The following is a 23,224-nucleotide window of genomic DNA, read 5'->3' as shown; positions in this document are numbered from 1 at the left end:
CTTTCTACTCAATCTTTTCTGAGCTGTTTTTCTAAGTATTTTCTGGTGGAGTCATGCCTGAGTCTCCATGACTCCTAGAACCCATCTACAGACCTGACTCCCCAGAGGTTCACCCAGCAAAATCTCCCCCAACCTTTAGTCCTCTGCTTGAATCTTCTTTCTTTTCTGATGGCTTCCTTGCTCACGTTGTCTTCTCTGATGTTATCCTGTAAAAGTAATCTGCGCTGTTGCTATACCAGACCATGAAACCCTTAGTGATGAGCTGACCTTCCCATCTCAGAAGGCTTGGCTTGATAGTATATTAATTAAGTTACTATATGTAAAGTGTCTATACCGTGGCTGGCACATGATCAACACTAACTGATGGTTCTTCTTGTCTTAATTTCTATATTGTTCATTGCATGTAGCAAGATGCCAAACTTGCTGACTTCATGATTTGTATCTCAAGAATTAATATGTCCATCCAACTGCACCAGCCAAGAATCTGGCAGTCATTCTTGACCCTCCTCTCCCCAACCATTATATGAAATCTATCATCAAAGCTTGTCAAGTTTCAGTCAGTCAGTTCTGTTGCTCAGTCGTATCTGACTCTGCGATCCCATGGACTGCAGCACTCCAGGCTTCCCTGTCCATCATCAACTCCCGGAGCTTGCTCAAACTCATGTCCATTCCATCCAACCATCTCATCCTCTGTCGTCCCCTTCTCCTCCTGCCTTCAATCTTTCCCAGCATCAGGGTCTTTTCCAATGAGTCAGTTCTTCACATCAGGTGGCCAAAATATTGGAGCTTCAGCTTGTCAAGTTTAGCACCTAAATATTTTGAAATGTTTCACTCTGCTCCATCTCCACCAGTGCAACTTTGTCCCAACTCTCAATGTTCTTCATCGTGACTAATGAAATAGCCTCTTAGCGGGTATCCTGCATATATTCTTAATTCCTTCAATCCCTTTCCTGTACATCAGCTAGAATAATAATTTAAAAATAGAATTCTAATTACTCCATATTCCTTTGCTTAAAAAACTTTACTACGCACTGAACTGTGTCCCCACCCCCAAAATTCATATGTTGAAGCCCTAAGTCCCAGTGTGATGGCATTTGCTAATGAGGCCTTTGGGTGGTAACTTGGTCATGGGGCTTCCTTGGTGGCTCAGATGGTAAAGAATTTGCCTGCAATGCAGGAGACCCAGGCTCGATCCCTGGGTCTGGAAGATCCCCTGGAGAAGAGAATGGCAAACCACTATAGTATTCTTGCCTGGAGAATTCTATGGACAGAGGAGCATGGCTGGCTGCAGTCCATGGGATCTCAAAGAGTCAGACACAAATGAACAACTAACACTTTCTTTCACTTAGGTCATGAGGGTGGGGCCCACATGATGGGATTAGTGTCCTCATAAGAAAAGAAATCAGGGAGAGAGACCTTTCTGCTCTCTCTCTCTCAGCCAGAAGAGGACACAACAAGAAGGCTGTCAGAAAGAGAGCTCTCACCAGAACCCAACCATGCTGGCATGCTAACTTCAGACTTCCAGCCTTTAGTACTGTGAGGAAATTAATTTATGTTGTTTAAGCTACCAGTCTGCATGATATTTGGTTACAGCTGCTTGGACTGACTAATCTAACCTTTAAACCCTTTTGAGTTGCTCTTAGGAAGAGGTAACAGTTCTCAAAATGGCCCACAAGGTCTTGAGCTATCCAGCTCTTGCCTACCTCTCCAGCCTAACCAGAGGCCATTTCTTCAGGGAACCTTTCCCCAACCCCCAAGATGAGCTCAGGTCCACCTGTTGTTTTCTCTCGCTCTAGAGCAGTGCTTCTCAAATTTAATACTCATGTAAATTCCCCCCAGGGATCTTGTTAACATGCACATCCTAGTTCAGTAGTCTTTAGGTAGATGCTAAGCATTGCTAACAAGCTCCCAGGTGATGCTCCTGCTGCTGGGCCATGGACTATTCTTTGAGTAGCAATACTTTATAGATCTTGTTCACCTTATAGCACTTTTTACAGGATGCGGTGATCCATTTCTTTGGTTAATGGCTTAAGATCTGTCTTCTCAACCAGCTTGTCAGTGTCAGAGTCATCACTGCCCCTCCAGCATCTAAGCTAGAATGTGCCTGGCACAGAAGAGGAGAGTCTCAATAAGAAATGTGTGTTGAATGAATGAACTGATCAATACGATGTACTGCAGATACAAGCTGGACTTAAGTTTTTTTTTCCTTTTTCTCCTCCTCTTCTGCTTTGTGCCTGATTTAAATCCCCATCACTTTTTGTCTATTCTTCATCTCTCTGCCTCCAGTCTAGCCCCTCATTTCTCACTCTATTCACAACACCACAACCAAACTCATCTTTTAAAAACACAAATCGAATAATGACATTACTGCAGTCAGTCAATAACTCCCTATTACCTTCAGATTAAATCATTTGACTAAGACTTGAGTAGATTCTCTCAACACTCCTCCCAAACTCACTTCCCTCCTATTCACATCTAGTAAATTTTAATTTTATTCCCTAGACTGTGTTATGCTCCCTCCCCCTTTTTATGGCCTTGCTCCACATCATGCAGGATCTTAATACCCAGACTAGGGATCAAAGATGCATGTTCTGCAGTGAAAGAATGGACTCTTAAGCACTGGACCACCAGGGAAGTCCCTGCCCTCTCTAATTTAGAGCCTGGATTTCTTCTGCATGAAACATCTTTTATTCCTTTTAGTTTCATCAAATGTATTTCTATCTAGCAACATTTAATATACTCATCACCTCTCCCAGGAAGCCTTTCTTGACCCCTGAAACGTCCCTGACAATTTGACATTTTATTCTTCATAGCAATTATCACATCAATTAGCAATTAAATATGTCTTACTTGTTTATGTACCTCACTAGTCTCTATGACGGAGAAGGCAATGGCAACCCACTCCAGTACTCTTGCCTGGAAACTCCCATGGACAGAGGAGCCTGGTAGGCTGCAGTCCATGAGGTTTCGAAGAGTTGGACACGACTGAGCGACTTCACTTTCACTTTTCACTTTCAAGCATTGGAGAAGGAAATGGCAACCCACTCCAGTGTTCTTGCCTGGAGAATCCCAGGGACAGGGGAGACCTGGTGGGCTGCCATCTATGGGGACTCACAGAGTCGGACACGACTGAAGCGACTTAGCAGCAGCAGCAGCTGTCTCTATGAGAGATGTGACCATGTCTTTCTTACTCATTAGTTTATCCCAGTACCTAGAATATGTAGTGATATAATAGACATTTATTAATAGTTATTAAGTGGTTGAGGGCTTCCCAGGTGGCACTAGTGGTAAAGGACACCCCTGCCAATGCAGGAGACATAAGAGACGCGGGTTCAATCCCTAGGTCAGGAAGATCCCCTGGAGAAGGGCATGGCAACCCTCTCCAGTATTCTTGCCTGGAGAATCCCATGGACAGAGGAGCCTGAGGGCTGTTTAATGGTTAAACGGATAAACTTAAAAATGTGCTCAGTTGCTAAGTCATGTCCAACGCTCTGCGACTCCCTGAACTGTAGCCCTCCAGTCTCCTCTGTCCATGGAATTTTCCAGGCAAGAATACTGGAGTGGGTTGCCATTTCCTCCTTCAGGGGATTTTCCTGACCTAGTGGTCAAACCTGCATCTGCTGACTCTCCTGCATTGGTATATTCTTTACCACTGAGCCACCTGGAAAGCCAAAACTTGAAAATAGCACTAGTAATAAAGTGGCAAAAGCAAATTCAGGGTTCAGGCAAAAAAAATGATAATGATGGAGACAATGGGTTTGATCTATGTATTAAAAAATATTTCTCTAGACAAGGAAAAGTTGAAATATTATAAAAGCAAAAAAAGCCATGTAGTTATGATCATCTTCTTTGTTGATACACCAGAATTAGCAAGCTTACAGGTAAGAGGAAAATTAATCTTTGATGATGTGCAAAATGGAGGTGATTTCCATAGAAACAAAGTCTTCCTTCAAGTGGCAATGGATAGGTGTCCTAGAACAGGTGCAAGCGTTGAGTTTCTGGAAGAGATGGCTAGAAAGGAGAAGTTTGTTTACAGCAAGAGAGAAATGAGACAGGACGACAACTTGCAGATGGGCCAGGTCCATGACAATTCAACCTCAGGGCACATTCCTCTCTCAGTATAATATTTCTACTCTATACTTCCCTACTTAGTCCTTTAGTAGATACGGTTTTTATTTTCCTCTGGTAGGCTACCCACTCCAGTATTCACAGGCTTCTCTGGTGGCTCAGATGGTTAAATTCTCCTGCAATGCAAGAGACCTGGGTTCGATCCCTGGATTGGGAAGATCCCCTGGAGGAGGGTATGGGAACTCACTCCAGTATTCTTGCCTGGAGAATTCCATGGACAGAGCAGCCCAGTGGGCTACAGTCCATGGGGTCACAAAGAGTTGGACACAATAGAGCGACTAAGCACAGTTTTATGTATAAATCCTATTGGAAGTCGTTTGAGGACACAGACCATGCATTTAAGTCCTGTTGTATCCTCTATACTGCCTAGCATGGAGTAGTGCTGAATTAATTTTGGTTGATGGATTTTTATTTATGAGTCTGGAAAAAAGTTGCATAATTAGAAGAAATGGAGAGGTTTTTTTTTTTTAATATGCAGGTTGTTGAAAATGCAGCAAGAAATAGAAATTTTGTTTTATAACTGTTAGAAAAAAGTTGTAGTGTTTTCAATTAAATTTATTACGAAAAATTCAACTGGTTCCTACATTTTCTCTGTAGGTCCAGGGAGAGTAGACTCTGGGAAAAATTAAAACTAACACTTCTGGGTTAAAAAACATGAATTGCCTAAAGCATGTAAGTGAAACACTGTATGAGAAATCCTTTGCATAGAACATTGCACATAAATGCTTCATATATGTTAACTACAATTCTTATTACTACTACTATTATTATCATCATCTTTAGTTTCTAGAATTCTAGCAAGATTTCATTGAGGAGTCCACGTGGTTATGGACTAGAGATTTCCAACCTTTCTTGGTTTGTGGCAGTATTTTTTTCATTGTGCTCCTAGGCCAAATAAACATCTAATTGTTCTGTTTATTAACTAGGTCCTAACAACTTAGTGTTTAGGTTTTCACAAATTTGTAGCTGATTGAAAAGTTACTATAAAAAGTTTGAAAGAAAAAACAATATTTTTGTTTCATTCTTGAATAACCCTAATTATTTATTAACGAAATGTGAGTGCTTATTGGGCACTACCTACAGTTCTCAAAGCTTGCAATAAGTTTGAAAACACTGCTCTGGTTTCCTGCTCCATATTGACTTTTGTGTGGCACTTGTTTTTCTTCTTAGCAACTGCTAAAAGTCTATCTTTGCAAAGATATATAATATCATTGAAAGGAATGGAGTGTGAGTCTAATATTGGAATTGAATTACCTTGAATTAATAGTTTGCACAGTGTCTGACAAATGTTAAATATGTCTATGTTTCCCCTGGAAATCTGAAATATCCCATGGAAGGCCCTATGTTCACTGCAATCTCCCAGGGTAACTCATGGTTCAATTTGGGAACCATGGCACTAAAGCAAAGGTTGAAATATGTTGGCCAACATCACCTGTCCCCATGAGTTTTTTTCTTTTTTCTTCTTCTGGTGTGACAGCTGTATCAGGCTTCTTGTCCTGAGGTTCAAGGACATTTATAGTTGCAGAGACAAAGTCAGGACATGTCCATCCCCAAAACTGAGGGCTTTAAAAACAAACTTCTAAGAAGTGGGTAAACCTTATGGTCCTCAGAATTTCAGCTGCTTGTGGGTCAAAGAGATAAGAACGTGTTGGATCAAAGAGGATGCTGATGCTCCCAGCTGTTCACGGGGAGAACTTGATAGTGACCAGTTGCCTTTCAAAATGATGAATTCTGAAAACAAACGCAAAGAGGAAGAAACAATGAGTCTTTTTCCTATAATCTCTCTTCATTAAGACCACATATGTCTTTTGCAGCTCATCCCCGTGGTTCTTCTAGGCTGGCTGTGAGATCACCATGCTTCCTTTCCATTTCCTGTTGTGTCCACCATAACTTGACCCTTCACTTATAAGAGAGGGTGAGTATTCTTGGACCTTGTCTCTACCTTCTTATAGCCAAGTGGTGTGCCTGACAGAGAGAAGAATACTCCAGACCTGAAATTCCAGAAGGGGCTGGCAGGCTCCCCTGTTGGGTTACCTGAAAGAATTTCCCATCCATTACTCCTGCCCATCTTCTGAGTGAGGAATCAAGCTGGACTGGGGTTTAATAAGAACTGGATGGAAGAACATCTATTTACTTGGTTCTACTTCCCTTTCTTTTCCATAGCACCTGCCACCTTTCGCCGTAATATATAATCTACTTGATATTTATTGTTTGTTGTCCATTTCCTCCACTAGGATGTAAGCACCCATGGGCAGGGAGCTTTTCCTGTTTTGTTCATTTGTATAGTCCAAGTACCAATCTCAGTACTTGACATGGGACTGATGATAAATATCCATTAGATATATGAATAAAATATGAGAGGCCTGAAATGCGAGTAGGAAATTGTGCTTGAGACACAACCAGCAAAGTTAGAGTGGCACTTCCTGGGGGCCTTCCAAGGGTCATTAGTGAAAACCAGGATTGAGTCAAGACCAGTGACTGAGGGTGAAACTTTGTGCCACACAACAGTGTCATGTCCGACTCTTTGAGACCCCATGGACTGTAGCCTGCCAGGCTCCTCTGTCCACGGGATTTCTCAGGCAAGAATACTGGAGTGGGTTGCCGTTTCCTCCTCTAGGGATCTTCCTGACTCAGGAATCGAACCTGCATCTCCTGCATTGGCAGTCGGATTCTTTATCGACTGAGTTACCAGAGAATCCCCAACACCTTTTATCTGATGCCAGATCGTCCTACTCTATGGAGGTCCTCAACTTTGCTAACAACTTGTGACCAACTTGAGACCAACATGTCCCCAGTGCTACTTACTGCTCATTTCTTGGGACCATGTTACCTGGATGTCCCTGTGGCTCCAGGACACCTTGGGTAGACCATGTGTTCATAGCTGTCCCTCTTGTTCAAACCTTGGAGGCCATTTGCCCAGGTTTTTCTGGCCAGCAGAGGGTCCTTGGTGGTTCTATAGTGACCTATGTGCAGAAATATCCTTCCGAATCATAACTGCATCTAAATTCTATGTTTCAGTGAAAACACCAGGTTCTGGAAAATGAGTTATTCATATCTTCCCCCCATCAAATACCATTCATGACAAGTGCTTTTCAGGAGTTCCCGTAGTCTTAGGGGTTTCAGAGAGGGTCCATACTGCATGATAAGTCACTTAATCGTGTTTGACTCTGAGCCACCCTACAGACTGCAGCCTGCCAGGCTCCTCTGTCCATGGGATTCCCCAGGCAAGAGTACTGGAGTGGGTTGCCATGCCCTCAACCAGGGGATCTTCCTGACCCAGGGATTGAACCCACATTTCTTATGTCTACCTATGTTGGCAGGTAAATTTTTTACCACTAGCGCCACCTGGGAAGCCCTCCAAGGGGGTGGAGACAATTTATTAAATATTTACATAGTAATTACTATGTGTTGTGTACAGCACTACGAAATACATGGCATTACTATCCCAGCCTTATTTTACAGAGGAGAAAAGTCACCTGCGCAGTGAAGGAACCTTTCTGGGGCCACACGGCTACTCACTGGTGGAGCCCATCTACCCCAAGCAGGCTGGCTTCAGAGTCCATTTTCTTTGCTGCTAGTGTGTGCTGGCTCTAAGTGTAACAGAGAGAAAAATCATGCAGTAAGTGAGAAGGTGTCAAGTGTTTAAAAAAGAAAAGAAGGAAAAGTAGGACACGGTACGGGGGACCAGGCAACCTTACAGTGAGTAGGCAGGACAGGCTTCCTTGTGACAGTGACCTCTGAGCTGACATTTGCAGAGCTGGGGCAGTGTGTCGTGGGCTGCTGGAGGAGCCTGTTCCAAGCCGAAGATGCAAACTCCAGAGGGAACTCTGGAAGACCTGCCCGTGGGAGGGATTTCTGTGCTCAGCTGCTCTGGCCTCCAGTTTGTCAGGGAATCCCACCCCTTGTTTCTTCATAGTTTTTCTCAGTTCTGTCCTGTTCTCTCCCTTGTTGCTTTTGTTGTTGAGTCGCTCAGTTGTGTCCAACTCTTTGCGACCCCCACAGACTGTAGCCCGCCAGGCTCCTCTGTCCATGGGATTTTTCAGGCAAGACTACTGGAGTGGGTTGCCTCCTCCACGGGATCTTCCCGACCCAGGGATCGAACCCATGTCTCCTGTGTCTCCTTCATTGGCAGGTGTATGCTTTACCATTATACCCCCTGTTCTCTCCTTACTAATGGCATAATCCATTATTCAATTCAGTTCATTCCACTGGCTTCTGCCTCCCTGACTCCCAACCCAGGACTCCCCTCACTGCCTTCCCTCTGGCAACCATCAGAAGGGGACAGATCCTTCTTTTGGCTTCTAAACTTTCCCTTTTCACTAAATTTCCCTTTTCACTAAATTTAGGCTAATTCATCAAATCATCATCTCATTCAGATAATCCATTGAGATCTCACTGTATATTCTTGATCATTAAAATTTCAGACTTGTATAAAGTGTTCTGAATTTTCTTGGAAGACCATGTGACATGTTTTGTAATAAAAATTTTATCTTTGTTCAAAAAAAATAATTTGTCCAAAGAGAAAGCATCTGGCTTTGTTTTATCTGCTACAGGAAAGGGATCATGCCATGGATAGATTTTTTTCTTTTTTACCAGAAATGGGCAGTTATTTAGCCTTCCCTCTGAATCTGAGAGAAAAACAGATTCACCTTAGCAACAGGATTCTGATGCCGATGTCATCACCTCGCATCATTCTGGTCTCATGTCACTGTGTTCTTTCTCTAAAATCTTAAACCTTTAAATCCCAACACTTTATAGATCTCTACATTGAAAAGGCTTGACAAGAAAGGAAGAAATCACCATAGTTAAATATTCAGAGTCATAATCCTGAACTGTCTTAAGCCGGTCTCTTTTCTACAGCCAAACAAAATGAGAACGGTTCCTTTTTGACTCATTCCAATTTTTGCCACAGCTTTGCCTGCCTCCTTGTATCTTTCCACCTGAGCTGAAGCCCACGTGCTCCCTCTCTGTGCCCCCAACCCATCGGATGGTCAGCCTATCCAACAAGCCCGATCACTTACAAATGTAATTATTTTATTTTGCAAAGCAGCCCAGTCCAGAGGCGATTATTGTGAGATTACAGTCATGGAGCCTAGGGCTGAAAGATGCATCTAGAGTCTAGCCGTTTATTTGAAGGCAAGAAACAGAAACACAATGCTTGGCTTTTATTAAAGCAGAAGAAATGTTAACCCTCTACAAGTTTGCACTTCCTCAAAATTTCAGTAAGGATTATTACAGGGGGTCAGGCTATACATTGAATATAGTATAGTCTATACTATAGACTACTTGGACCTGAATTCCCTGCATCCTTCCCCAGACCCTTCCCCATGATCTTCTCAATACACAAAAATTCCATACACCTAACTGGCTGAATTATAACAGCCAGAAATCCTTCTTGTACCAGAAACTGGTCTGAAACTCCTCCACTTAGAAGTTTAAATACTGACTGTGGTCTCAAAATAAATAGCATTTCAAAATTCACAGTTGTGTGGGATCATTTAAGTTATGTTTATTTATAGTAATACACATTTGTATATATTGACAGGAAAAATTTGCTATCAATGAATAGAAAACTATCCACATACATATGACACTTTGGCTAACCTAGGCTCTCAGCTTTCAAAACCACAAGCTCTGCTACAAACACAAAGACTTCCTTCATAAGCTCTCATCACACATTAACTGTCGTGTTCCAAAAGTAATTTCAAAAGTTCTCCATTTGCTGGATCCCTGACTAAGAAGCACAGATGATATTTTTAATCTATTTTAATCTTAAAGTTATTTTTAGCATAATTAAGCACTTATAACTTTGCTTTATATATACTTGAAGTTACATAACATGCTGAGCTAATAATTTGCACCACACTTTAAAAAACTCTGTATTCTCAAGATGTCATGTTTAAGTATAATGAAGAAATTGCCTTTTGGTTGGAAATCAACATTTCCCTTTGAAAGGATTTCTTAATATTGAAAATAGCAAAACAAAAAATTTCCGACCTTCTAGAAATGTAAGCTTCACCAAATGGGCAATTAGAATGTGTTTTTCCTACCGAATCAACTAATAAGTACTCGTTGCCCTAATTAAACTGACTGACACCCCAATATGAATTTTATCATTGTTCTCAGAGGAGAAAAAAGGGCTGTCTAATTTATCTTTATGTCTTCAATAGTGGAAAGATTATTATTAAGCACTCATGTACTCTCTTTTGAAAAGTGCTTTACAATAACTTATCACTTCATACTCGTACTCAATCTGGGAGGCCACTTTATCTACATTCGTTTTACAAGTAGAGAAACTGAGGCACCAGAGGATGAAGCCTTCACTCTGAGTCTCTAAAGAAGCTAGGTAGGTGGTGAACCCAGATTTTGTGTAAAATTTAGGCCCTTCAGTGGCACAAATACTCTAGACATAGTCTAATCCTGAAACTTGAGCAAAGATTCCGACTCAATTGCCATGTTTTAGCAGAGAGGTGGCAAGTGAAATTTTGGTGAGTTCTCTTGTTCATGGAGAGGAAAATAAAGAGGAGAAGAATTGTTTTGGAAACATGGAAATACAGAGAACTTCCTGAATGTTCTAAAGAAAACACAGAGGTTTAATCTTAAAATGCATAATTAAATTACTTAAATCACTTCTTTATGATATTCTGAATTGATATCTTATATGTTTTTAGCTGCTTGGTGGCCTGTTTGATTTTACTGCCCGCCGACTTTAAGAACTCTGCTTTGTGGACAAACCAGATACAGCTTGACAAATCAAACAAGTATTTTGTAAGCACACATTTTCAGTTAGTTTACTTAGTCCCTGAGGTAAATGTCCAGGACCACTGTATATGACCAGAGAGGTTATGCGTGGCAAATTTTCAGGGTGTTACTTCCAGGGTGTTATTCAGGTGACTACATTCTGCAGTCACCATTCATAAAATACATGCTCCCCTGGAGTTGGGCAGTACACAACCTGCTCAACTGTACATGTCTGTCCAGTTAACATCTTTAGATTAACATTGGAGTGGTAGATGCCAGTAGGGGCTGGTCACAGATTTGCCACTTTTAGATCATCTTTGTGTTTCTCCTCTGACTTTTTTCTAGTCTTCTGTAAATGCTTTCAGTAATTTTTTTCATATCTTTCTCAAGCCCCTGACCCATATACATCTACAACTGAGACTTCTCTCCACTGCTCCTAATAGCCTAAGGACTAGTAACTAGGGTTTCTGTATCCCAGGAGACTGATAAAATAAATCCATGAATCAGCTTTTACTTCTAGAGTTCTAGGAACAATCTAGTTCTGTTGTACAATCTGGGCCAGGCTGCAGCTTCCTCAAAAGGTTCGAGTTCCAGCTTTACAAAGGAATCAGTGGTATGGGGCTGGTCTCACTACTCCACTCCCTAAGTCACAGAAAACAATCCCAAGCATTGAGTTCTACATTTATTCATTGGTGCCATCAGAGCCCAAAGCTTTCCCCAATTTTTTCCTGCTAAGTACTGGTCTTGCATGATGATCTGGGGAAATTTAAAAAATGATTCCTTTCTAGATTTGTTTGGGAAACACTGCATGCTGTGTTGTCCATTTGGAGATTCACACAGTGTGTTAGCATATTAAAGGCCCTGAGAAGTCCTGCAAGAAATAAATTTGTTTAATTTTGTTCATGTCCGAGCTTATTTATTTTTCATAGCTCCTATCGATGTCAAGAATGCACTTTGGGAAACATTAGTCTACAGAATAACAAGCTCTACAAACAGTGCTTCTCTGTATGATTTAAGACTTCCTCACCCTTACTGGTTAGCTAGTTTTTAGTATCCATGATGGTGTGCACAGCACAACCTTGACCATTTACAGGTTCTTCCAAGCACCTCACGGGTTTTCACTGTAGAATGAGCTGAGCTTCACAACAGCCTACATACAACAAAGAGAAGGAGGAACCTGGGGGTCCTAGGGACACAGAGCTGAATAGAGAGAAAGCAACCACAGACAGGAGACCAAGGGAACTCAGGGAAGGCAGCCCTGTTACCTGGCCCTGTTTTATTAAATCCGTCTTGGGTGGTTAGTTGCTCAGTCGTGTCCGATTCTTTGAGACCCTTTGGACTGTAGCCCACCAGGCTTCTCTATCCATGGGATTTTTCAGGCAAGAATACTGGCGTTTGTTGCCATTGCCTCCTCCAGGGTATCTTCCCAACCCAGGGGTCAAACCTGTGTCTCCTGTGACTCCCATATTGCAGGCAGATTCTTGACCCACCGAGCCATCCAGGAAGCCCAAATCCATCTTACATTTGGGGAAATCAAGGCTTAGAGAAATGAAATGCTTGCTTTAGCTGACATTATTCGTTCAGTGAACAGCTTTAACCTGAACCCACAAGGCTGACTTCATATCCCCTTGTGCTTCATTACATTTGGCATAATCTTCCACTGTCATTAATATCGCCACTACAGAAAAGGCATCATGATATAGGGACTGCAGGCTCCAGCCACTCTTCAAGTTCAGCTCCCTCCTGCCCACTGATTAGCATGTAACTTTACCTGGGGTCCCCTCTGTCTATGATTCCTCATCTCTTCAACAGGGAATAGTAATCCACACAGGCCGGTTGAGAGGACGAAGGGACTTGGTGTTCAGAAAATACTTTGAATGCTTCTCATTACTATTCAGGTAAATGATAGTTGCTACCAGTTGTTTTTATTATTATTATTCATAGCTTAATTCTCACATTTTACAGGTTTCATAGACAAGGCTGTGTCAGGAACTGTCAGGAACTACTGGGATCAAATGTAAAATTGAGTCCCTCTCTCTTTCCTCTCTCCTAAAGCTGAAGGGGGACTAAGGGATCTCAATATATGAAAAATCACATACTTGGCAAGTAGACTATATGATGCCCACCCACTGTGTGGTGAAGAGTGAGAGCGCTGAGTGTGGAACTAGAAAAGAGAAAACGTCCAAGTGGCTTGTGCTCCGAGGCTCAAAATCGCATGACTCACAATTCAGACACGAGGGTGAGTTTTGCTGGGTCAAACGCTTTCTTGCTGACTCATGGCTGTGGATGTAGCTGAGCGAGACAAGGGGATGCTGAGAGCTTAAGCGCTTCTCTAACTACTCATTGGCTTTTGTATTGATTGATCTAATAGCTTTGATCTATAATCTCGAAAATAACTCATGGTTTGTTTTTTTTTTTCATAATGGTGGGAATACTTTCCTGAGGGGACTGAGCATTTTATATGACTTAAAAACAAAGGAAAATACATGTGAACTATTTCCAGTATTCCCAATATTTCTCCCTTTGTGTCGTCTTTTGTCTTAACAAGGTTGATTACGCTCAGGATTAAAATTTAACATCGGCAGGGCATTTAATACATCAGTATATTTTGATGACACCCTACTGCAGCAGAGAGATGAATTTCATATTCTATTCGGGTCAACTATGTAAATCAGCCACATTAATGAGCTTTATTAAATCATCTTAGTAAAAGCTCCACTGTCTTAACTGTTTACCTAAATCTGCGTCTAACAAAAAACAGCTGTCACCTTCTGACAAATCTTATTCTGAGTGAGAGTTTTCTTCTTATGAGGGGGAAATTGATATAAATTGTAATCCACCGTAAATGTACTATGTAGAATCTTTTAAGAGGATGCTGTGTTCGTAGATTCCAACTTACTGTTAAGGAAAAACAGTGATGAAGGGAAGAGTTCAAGGGGGACATTGTGCTTCTGACATTTCACTTTATATGCAGAGCATTACTTTACAGAAATCGTTGAATAGCTGTACAGACCATTGTGTGGACTTGGGATGTCAACATCTAACAAGTGTGGGGGACAGGTGGAAGTGGGTTGAGCTGCAGACCCCTTCCTACTCTTTTAGAAAAAAATATTTCCTAAATAAATTGATACATAATTTTGAAACTGCTAAATAATTTTTTTTAAATGTTGAACATTCTTAAGAAAATATAGCTTTCTTTTCTTCCTTTAACAGTACATTCAAATAGTTAACGCAAATAAATGCTTTTGTAATAAATAAACTCTAGAGAAGGCAATGGCACCCCACTCCAGTACTCGTGCCTGGAAAATCCCATGGACAGAGGAGCCTGGTAGGCTACAGTCCATGGGGTCGCTAAGAGTCGGACGCGACTGAGCGACTTCACTTTCACTTTTCCCTTTCATGCACTGGAGAAGGGAATGGCAACCCACTCCAGTATTCTTGCCTGGAGAATCCCAGGGACGGGGGAGCCTGGTGGGCTGCCGTGTATGGGGTTGCACAGAGTTGGACACGACTGAAGCGACTTAGCAGCAGCAGCAGCAGAATAAATAAACTCTATGTGTTCAAAGAAACAAAGCTAAGAATTCCTCTTGTTGGTAATACTTTGTTAGCAGTATGAGTTGCCTCTATATACTTAGATTAACAAAATTGTCTTCTTCTTTTGAAATTTTTTTTGTTGACTGTGGCCATTGGCTTGCAGGACTTTAGTTCCCCTACCAGGGATTGAACCTGCACGCTTGGCAGTGAAGGTGTGGAGTCCTACCCACTGGACTGCCAGGGAATTCTCCAAATTGTGTTCTTTTGAACGTATTTTGTATAGCCTTTTTTTTTAGTTTTTTTTTTTTCTTGGATGTGGACCATTTTTAAAGTCTTTATTGAATTTGCTGCAATATTATTTTTTTTTTTTTATATTTTGATTTTATAGCCACAAGGCATGTGGAAGCTTAGCTCCCCAACCACGGGTTTAACTAGCACCCCCTGCATTGGAAGGCGAAGTCTTAACCACTGTACCACCAGGGAAGTTCCTGAATGTATTTTAAAAAATATTCTAAGTGGATGTTTTATTATTCCAGATAAGTCTTTTTCTAAGACATTTACTAACCAGTCAAGGCATTAAATCCAAGCATGGATCTTAAAACTCTCTCTGGTTAAGCTCTGGAACCTTGTAACACCCTGCAGCCCCCACCCCACATGTGGAAAACTAGGATTTACTGAATTGAGAAGATGAGCTCATGTTTCGGGCTGTAGGAGATGGTCACACAGTGACATGGCAGTTCTCTTAGAAAGGGGACATTCATCCCTGCTCTGACTGTCTGGGGTAAATCAGATCCTCAGGCTGAGACTCAGGAGATAGATCCTAGGTAGGCAGAAGAGGGAAATGACCTTTGCCAGTTAAAAATGAATGAGCAACACATCTGGTGATGACAAGCTTTACAGTTCTTTCAGGACTTCTTTTCCTGGTTCATTTATTCAATATCATTCATTCAATTAAACAGTGTTTACTTAGGGATTTCCCTGGTGGTCCACTGGTTAAGATCCCATGCTCGCATTGCAAGGGGCCCGGGTTCAATCCCTGGTCAGGGAACTAGATCCCACATGCCACAACTAAGGGCCCAGTGCAGCCACAAAATCCCTTGTGCTGCAACTAAGACCTGGTAGAGTCAAATAAATAAAAAAAACAATGTTTATTTAACACTGACTTTGGGCCAAGTAACCTGCCTGCCAATGCAGAAGACATAAGAGATGCAGGTTTGATCCCTGGGTCGGGAAGATTCCCTCGGAGAAGGAAAAGGCAACCCACTCCTGTATTCTTGCCTGGAGAATCCCATGAACAGAGGAGCCTGGTGGGCTACAGTCCCTAGAGCTGCAAAGAGTCAGACATGACTGAAGTGACTTAGCACACAAGCATGTGTCAGGTAGTGCTCTAGGCACTGACAATCCATAAAAGACGAAAGAAAGTGAAAGTGAAAGTCGTTCAGTCGTGTCCGACTCTTTTCGACCCCATGGACTGTATAGTCCATGGAATTCTCCAGGCCAGAATATTGGAGTGGGTAGCCTTTCCCTTCTCCAGGAGATCTTCCTAACCCACGGATCAAATCCAGGTCTCCCGCACTGCAGGCGGATTCTTTACCAGCTGAGCCACAAGGGAACAGTCACAAATACAGGCCTTCATGGGCTGGGGAGAGAGTCATCATTTTCCAAGTAAGCAAGTAAATTACATAATGTGTTCAGTTCAGTCACTCAGTTATGTCCAGCTCTTTGTGACCCCATTGACTGCAGCACGCCAGGCTTCCCTGTTAATCACCAACTCCTGGGGTTTACTCAAACTCATGTGCATTGAGTCCGTGATGACATCCAACCATCTCATCCTCTGTCATCCCCTTCTTTTCCTACCTTCAATCTTTCCCAGGATCAGGGTCTTTTCCAATGAGTCAGCTCTTCGCATCAGGTAGCCAAAGTATTGGAGTTTCAGCTTCAGCATCAGTCCTTCCAATGAATATTCAGGACTGATTTCCTTTAGGATGGACTAGTTGGATCTCCTTGCAGTCCAAGAGACTCTCAAGAGTCTTCTCCAACACCACAGTTCAAAAGCATCAATTCTTTGGTGCTCAGCTTTCTTTATAGTCCAACTCTCACATCCATTCGTGATTACTGGAAAAACTATAGCCTTGACTAGATGGACCTTTGTTGGGAAAGTAATGTCTCTGCTTTTTAATATGCTATCTAGGTTGGTCATAACTTTCCTTCCAAGGAGTAAGTGTCTTTTAATTTCATGGCTGCAATCACCGTCTGCAGTGATTTTGGAGCCACCAAAAATAGTCAGCCACTGTTTCCCCATCTATTTGCCATGAAGTGATGGGACCAGACACCATAATCTTAGTTTTCTGAATGTTGAGCTTTAAGCCAACTTTTTCACTCTCCTCTTTCACTTTCATCAAGAGGCTCTTTAGCTCTCCTTCGCTTTCTGCCATAAGGGTGGTGTCATCTGCATATCTGAGGTTATTGATATTTCTCCCACCAGCTTGATTCCAGCTTGTGCTTCTTCCAGCCCAGTGTTTCTCATGATGTACTCTGCACAGAAGTTAAATAAGCAGGGTGACAATATACAGCCTTTACCTACTCCTTTTCCTATTTGGAACCAGTCTGTTGTTCCTTTTCCAGTTCTAACTCTTGCTTCCTGACTTGCATACAGATTTCTCAAGAGGCAGGTCAAGTGGTCTGGTATTCCCATCTCTTTTAGAATTTTCCACAGTTTATTGTGATCCACACAGTCAAAGGCTTTGGCATAGTCAATAAAGCAGAGATAGATGTTTTTCTGGGACTCTCTTGCTTTTTTGATGATCCAGTGGATGTTGGCAATTTGATCTCTGGTTCCTCTGCCTTTTCTAAATCCAAGTTGAACATCTGGAAGTTCACAGTTCACATACTGTTGAAGCCTGGCTTGGAGAATTTTGAGCATTACTTTACTAGCATATGAGATGAGTGCAATTGTGCGGTAGTTTGAACATTCTTTGGCATTGCCTTTCTTTGGGATTGGAATTCAGCCACTGCTGAATTTTCCAAAGTTGCTGGTATATTGAGTGCAGCACTTTCACAGCATCATCTTTTAGGATTTGAAATAGCTCAACTGGAATTCCATCACCTCCACTAGCTTTGTTCGTAATGATGCTTCCTAAGGCTCACTTGACTTCACATTCCAGGATGTCTGGCTCTAGGTGAGTGAGCATACCATCGTGATTATCTGGGTCATCAAGATCTTTTTTGTACAGTTCTTATGTGTATTCATGACACCTCTTCTTAATAGCTTCTTCTTCTGTTAGGTCCATACCATTTCTGTCCTTTGTTGTGGCTATCTTTGCATGAAATATTCCCTTGGTGTCTCTAATTTTCTTGAAGAGATCTCTAGTCTTTCCCATTCTATTATTTTCCTTTATTTTTTAATGTGTTTTCCTCTATTTCATAATGTGTTAAAAGATGATAAGTGCAGGGTAGAATAGTAAAATGGAGAAAAGAGATAATGAATGCAGATTCAGGTGATGGTTTATTGTATTAATTGGTTGTCAAGTAAGGCAAACCCAAGAAGGCTGTATTGGATCAGACATTAAGGAATCAAGCCATAGTGATACCTAAGACATCAGCTTTTGAGATGTAGGAAAAACAAGGATAAAGAGCTTGAAGTAGGGGGTCTTACCTGGAGCATACTGGGGTGGTGATGAAAAAGGTTGAGAGGAGGCTGGACCATTACAATGTCGGGGTGAGGGTGACAGCCAGAGGCGCCCTGGACAGGCGCTCTGGATATAGACTCATATGGTAGTCTAAAGACTTTGGCTTGTATGATAGAATTATTAAACTGTTTTGCACTTAACAATGTATATGTGAATTAATAAGGACCTCTACCTTAGCAATGTAAAATACCAGGTTTTCGTTTCTACATCCATACACTTAGCAGTGTTTAAAACGGGTACTGGCTAAATACTGCTGACTACCCACCCCCTCATGTTCAGAAGAGCCTGGTGGGCTATGGTCCATGGGGTCATGGTCCATGGGTCACAAAGAGTTGAACATGACTTAGGGACAGAACAACAACACCCCACCCTACCCTTTACCAAAGTCTTCTGCAAAGCAATGAGTCCTGACCTTTTTATTAAACATGGTCTATGTTACAAATAAGTGCTATTCCATGATTCTCCATGAAAGATGACAAGAAAAGCAGTTGGAAGAACTAACGAATAAAGATAAACACAGAAGGAGAAGAGAAGCCAAAGGGAGTCAACACCAAACAATTCCTTTGGCAGTGAATGAATGAATGAAATCTGATGGCTGTGACAGACCACACATCCAGCCCCAGGCCAAAGCCACATGTGGTGCCTACTTCTCAGCTGAGTGTAAGATATAAGACTGCTCTGATTTTGGTAAAGATTCATCTTTATAATCAAGAGCATTTCTTTTCTTTTCCTTTCTGTAGTCAGCAATCGAACTTTACAACTTCTTTGCTGCATGTCATATAAAAACTTCAGTGAGTACTTCTTCTATCTCAAAACCTAAGATCATAGTATTCACATCTTTTATTCATTTAGTATTTCTTTTTTAACTGTTACAGTAGGTGCGGAGGAACAGAAAGCCCTGAGATAAGGCAGCTTTTCAAATAATGACAATCACGGCAATAATATATTAGGTAAAATTTGAGTGATTACAAATGTGCTGGGGTTGTTTTAAGGGTTCTCTGCATATATTATCTCATTTAATTTTTATAACCCTATGAGGAAGCTACTTTACATGCATTCTGTAACTGGAGAGGCAGTAAGTGGCAATGTGGAACTGAAATCTCCCTCATTTTGATTCCAGAACCTATGGTCATCACCCCAATGCTCCAGTGACAGTGTTTTTTTTCTAAATTAACTTTTTGTTATGCAAAAATTCAAACATGAACAGACATAGAAGGGATAGTATAAAGAGCTTCTATGCATGCATTACCCAGTTTTGATAATTACCAATAAGGCTAGTCTTGTTTCATCTATTTTCTCCCGATACTGATTAATTCTGAATCAAATCCAAGACATCCAGATCATTTCATCTATAAACATCTCAGTATATATTTCTAAAACAGAACTTTTAAAAACAATAACCACAATACCATTATCACATCTTAAAAGTATTAATAATTCACTAAAAATAACAAATATCCAGTCTCAAGCTGTAGTTTAACTACAAAGGCCATAATCTTTTAGGTAGGACATGATTTGGTACAGATGAAGAAATAAATCTACCAACTCCTAATTGTATCATTTGTATTCCAGCATTGACCCTCAAATTTTGTGTTTGATCAAATGAGACTATTTTACATGCAAGTTGCTAAGGCCATGTAGTTCTCCAAATGGCATTGTAGAAAGCAATAGGATTTAGGAAATCTAGTTTTCAAGTTATGGCTCCTATGTTTAAGTTTCCTGCTTGTATTCTTGGGCTTTAGTTTCCTATAAATAAAACAAGGAACTTGAACTATCAGTGGTTTATAATTCAGAATTCCCAAATTCTAGAACTTTCTGAAGGTTACTTTACATACATATACATACACACACACATATATATACACATATCCCAAAGGGGTTTTATTTCGTAAATAAGATTCCCTTAGTGGACTGTTTTTCTAAACTTGAAAAGTGGAATCATTGGTGTTAAAAAGGAACAAGCTGCTGCTGCTGCTGCTGCTAAGTCGCTTCAGTCGTGTCTGACCCTGTATGACCCCATAGACGGCAGCCCACCAGGCTCTCCCGTCCCTGGGATTCTCCAGGCAAGAACACTGGAGTGGGTTGCCATTTCCTTCTCCAATGCATGAAAGTGGAAAGTGAAAGTGAAGTCACTCAGTTGTGTCCGACTCTTCGAGACCCCATGGACTGCAGCCTACCAGGCTCCTCCGTCCATGGGATTTTCCAGGCATGAGTACTGGAGTGCGGTGCCATTGCCTTCTCCGAAGAAGGAACAAGAGGTAAATGATTTCCAGTAGCCTCTTCCTCTAACACTCAATGAATTTATCTATCTATCCATTGACCAGTCCATTTATCCATCCATCAATACACATGCCTACCTATATATCTAGGAAGACATACGTCTAAAAGTAGTTTTTTACTAAATGAAAGCTATTATTTTTCACAGAATCCAAACACAGTCAAGCAAGTGAACTATAACATTATGATTGCTTTGTTATGTAATATGGAGAAAAAAGGGAAATAATTGCAACCTCAGATGAGAATCAGACAGGAGAGCTTATGTGTTTCTAAAGAGAAGATGGTCTTTGAAGTTTCACTTTTCTTCTTATGGGCAGATGACTCTGACCCTCACTCCCCCCTGCCTCCCCACCCCAGCCTTGTTTTACCAAGAAGAAAGTGATAGATCATTAAAATCTCATCACTTAAGGGCTTCAAGGAAGAAGTGGCTTTCAAAGAACTTTTTTTTTTTCTCTTCCTAGGCTGTTAGCTTAATGAGCAAGAGAGAGGAAATAATCTCAGAAAGAAGAGAGTCTGAGGGCAAAAGTAAAGAGAGAGGGTAGGATGAATGAAGAATAATGAACCTCCATAAACAAATTTAGAGTTTAAAGGAAAAAAGGAAGGGCCTATAGTACTGCAGGACCTTGGGCAGAAGTTGGGTAGCCAAGGTTCTCAAAAGAACCATTTAGCCCCTCCTTCCTAATGCATCTGGAACTTGTCTTCAGAACAGAGGGCAGAGCAAAGCGCTTTCTTAGTGTGCAGTGATTCAGTATGCCTACTTAAAAGTGTTTCAGTTGCTGGGTTGTGGCCGACTCTTTGGGACCCCGTGGACTGTAGTCCACTAGGCTCCTCCGTCCAGGGAATTCTCCAGTCAAGAATACTGGAGTGGGTTGCCATTAGTTTAAAATCCTCCACAACTGCTTCATTCATCTTTAAATGTTATCTGTAGGTGCTAGGATATGAAATAAGACACTCAAATACAAGTCATATTTCAGGGATTAAGTAACTTGCACATTTTCAAGAGATGTGATCAAAATTTATTTAAAACTGTTTACAGTCAAAATCATAAAAAGTGTAATCCAAGAAGATTTTTTTTTTTGGCTGTCCAATGTCTATTAATGTTCTACATAGAGAGATAGCGTGCAAAATGCAAATATTATGAGTAGAAATTCTTAACAACCGTGGTGCATCGACTTGGCTCAGCCAGATCTGCGTTTCTCAGGATTCCTTTCCTTGTACGGCTCTGGGTTAGCGCTGGTCACAACAGACGTTTGCTGGGAGGAGAGGAAGGGCAGTCGCAGCCATATTTGGGGCACTCGGACGGTCAGAGCCAGGCTCCAGGGCCCACAGCCCACGTGGGTGCACATCACCCTTGACCCCGCAGCGGGTATGGCTGGTGTGGCGCAGCATCCCGCCTCACCCTACCTCCACCTCTCGCGAAATCTGCTCCTTCGGCTTTTCCGAGGCTCAGGCAGGTGTGCGCTGAGACCCCAACTTCTCCCCACCTCAGCGGCGTCGGGGCTGGCGGGGGGGGGAGACACAGGTGTGGGCTCTATTTGATCTTGAAGGCTATAGTTGATTTTGTGGGGCTCCAGTTCGTCAGTGTCCGCTCCCCACTCTCAACCACACCCAGCTTTCTTCCTCACTTGCCGGTCTGACTGACCCAAAGGCTCCAGCTTTTCATCCTAAGATGGGGTGCACAGCTGACAAGAGACTGCACTACCAGCTCGCACACGTGCAGACAGGTCTAACCCCTGTAACAAAGCCCATGCATAGCAGTTCTGCGTCCTGATCAAATCTTGACTGATTCACTAACTCTATGAGATAGGAAAACCATTCAGAGACGGAAATTCTTTCAGTGCTTACTGGAAAAAGTATCCTCCAGAATGCATATCCATCAGTTCAGTTCAGTCACTCAGTTGTGTCCGACTCTTTGCGACCCCATGGACGGCAGCATGCCTGGCCTCCCTGTCCATCACCAACTCCCAGAGTTTACTCAAGCTCATGTCCATTGAGTCTGTGATGACATCCAACCATCTCATCCTCTGTTGTCCCCTTCTCCTCGTGCCTTCAATCTTTCCCAGCATCAGGGTCTTTTCAAATGAGTCAGCTCTTAGAATCAGGTGGCCAGAGTTTGGAGTTTCAGCTTCAGCATCAGTCCTTCCAATGAATATTCAGGACTGATCTCCTTTAGGATGGACTGGTTGGATCTCCTTGCAGTCCAAGGGACTCTCAAGAGTTCTCCAACACCACAGTTCAAAAGCATCAATTTTTTGGTGCTCAGCTTTCTATATAGTCCAACTCTCACATCCATACATGACTACTGGAAAAACCATACATAGCCTTGACTAGACGGACCTTTGTTAGCAAAGTAATGTCTCTGCTTTTTAATATGCTGTCTAGGTTGGTCATAACTTTCCTTTCAAGGAGTAAGCGTCTTTTAATTTCATGGCTGCAATCACCATCTGCAGTGATTTTGGAGCCCAAAAAATAAAGTCTGCCACTGTTTCCAGAATGCATATAAAGTCTCCTAAACTGGCCAACGATATGAATATTGCTTGTAAAATTGTAACTGGTATTTCTTGATTCATCAAGATGTCTATTAATTAATATTCTGTGCATTAAGTCTAAAAGGTCAAAACTGAAATAATTCTAATTAATTGATATAATTTATTGTAATTATAATATATTTTAATTAAATTATAATTTATAACATATATTTTATATTTATAAATAATTATAATTATTACTTATAATAATTCTAGATTGCCAGCCTTCTGATTAAAGCAAACTTTCCTTTCTACCAAAAAAACTAAATAATTCTAAATAATGAATAATTTTAACAATTATTATGTAATAATAATTTGCTAAAATAA

The 23,224-nt window shown here is 41.5% G+C and overlaps 1 long non-coding RNA gene across 2 annotated transcripts in view; it reads left to right on the top strand.

The window, feature by feature from the left end:
* The window catches only part of LOC145529134 (uncharacterized), a 113,485-nt gene that overhangs the window by 1,939 nt on the left and 88,322 nt on the right, over positions 1-23,224 (top strand). The window contains exons 2-3 of one of the 2 annotated variants that reach the window (XR_014070951.1): positions 5,943-6,043; positions 12,925-13,108. This is a non-coding gene — a long non-coding RNA (uncharacterized LOC145529134). Of the gene's footprint in view, positions 1-5,942; positions 6,332-12,924; positions 13,109-23,224 lie in introns of those variants that run through there. The other variant, XR_014070950.1, reaches the window with a different exon arrangement.

Source organism: Giraffa tippelskirchi, chromosome 12 (genome assembly GCF_054371585.1).
Source record: "Giraffa tippelskirchi isolate mGirTip1 chromosome 12, T2T-mGirTip1v1.2.pri, whole genome shotgun sequence".
Taxonomy (NCBI): Eukaryota; Metazoa; Chordata; class Mammalia; order Artiodactyla; family Giraffidae; genus Giraffa; species Giraffa tippelskirchi.
Note: the sequence above shows the minus strand (reverse complement) of the source record. Positions and strands in the feature narration are given on the sequence as shown.